Source organism: Aptenodytes forsteri, unplaced genomic scaffold, assembly GCF_000699145.1.
Source record: "Aptenodytes forsteri isolate BGI_AS27 unplaced genomic scaffold, ASM69914v1 Scaffold181, whole genome shotgun sequence".
NCBI classification, from domain to species: Eukaryota; Metazoa; Chordata; class Aves; order Sphenisciformes; family Spheniscidae; genus Aptenodytes; species Aptenodytes forsteri.
This window is the reverse complement of record NW_008795702.1, coordinates 762,632-763,704: the sequence shown is the minus strand read 5'-3', so window position 1 is coordinate 763,704 and position 1,073 is coordinate 762,632. Positions and strand designations below refer to the sequence as shown.

Genomic DNA, 1,073 nt, shown 5'->3' with positions numbered 1-1,073 from the left:
GCCGACGGGGCGGGCGGGCGCGGAGCGGCGCGGAGCGGTCCGGGGACGCCCTCGCTCTCCCCTCTCCCCTCGCCCGCTCCCCGGCTGCGGGCTGCGAGCGATCATTGTGTGCAGGGGACTGGGCGATGCATTCCTCCCCGGCTAATCTCTCTCCCTCTCTGCTCCCCCTCCCCTCCTTCTCCCTTTTTCCTACTTACTTTTCACACCACTCTTCCTTGCCTTTCCCTGGAACAGCTGCCGGCTGTTTCCTGACACCTCGATCCCTACTGAAGGATCTTCCTGGCGGCAGTTCTGCGCGCCCTGTTCCCTGGGGGACGCTCCACACCAAACCCGAGCGCGACTAGTGAAAGAAGTACCCCAGCCCCCACTTCCTTTCCAAAGCATCCCAGGGACATCCTCAGGGGCTCCTCGAGTCACCTCTTCCATGTAACCCAAGATTCAGGCAGCCAGTTTCCTCCCTTCTCTTTCCCCCTAAGTAGCTAAAATTAATGTTATTTGCAGATTGAATGTTGCTACATTCCTCCGAGTGCCAGAATACAGCTCATAAAACAAAATTTCACACAAAGATGAAGTCAATCAAGTGAAATAAGCCGGGATTTTTTTTCTCTGTTGGCACACTAGACCCTGGACAGCAGGGCTGCTATTTACTGTAAGTAATGTAATTAGCCCTTTTGGATGGAAATCAATGTGTTGCATGCGTGTGTGTGTTTTAATAAGAGAGTAATAGCTATAAAACCGGCGAGACTCAAAGGGGTAAGGGAATCTCCCTTAAAACGGGTAGGTCCCTCCACAAGCCGTAGTCTCCTGCAGGGCGCCCCCGGCTTTTAGAGAAAGAGAGAGGGGGGCGGGGGGGGGGGGGGGGGGAGAAGAAGAAGAAAAAAATCTGTGTGTGGGGAAGGCGGAGGGAGAGATAGGCTTTCCTTGGAGAAAACAAGTCAATTAGCACGACAAGCCGTCAGGAAAAAATAAACAAGGTGATTCGATCCGGGATGCGGGAGCCCCCTCCTTCCCGTCCTCCCCCCGCCGTGCCCCGACCGCTCCGGGAGACGGGCGAAGTATACGTCCCCCTCACC

At 55.6% G+C, this 1,073-nt stretch overlaps 1 protein-coding gene across 1 annotated transcript in view; it reads right to left on the bottom strand.

Moving 5' to 3' along the window:
• The window catches only part of LHX9 (LIM homeobox 9), a 20,717-nt gene that overhangs the window by 16,050 nt on the left and 3,594 nt on the right, over positions 1-1,073 (bottom strand). The window lies entirely within an intron of this gene.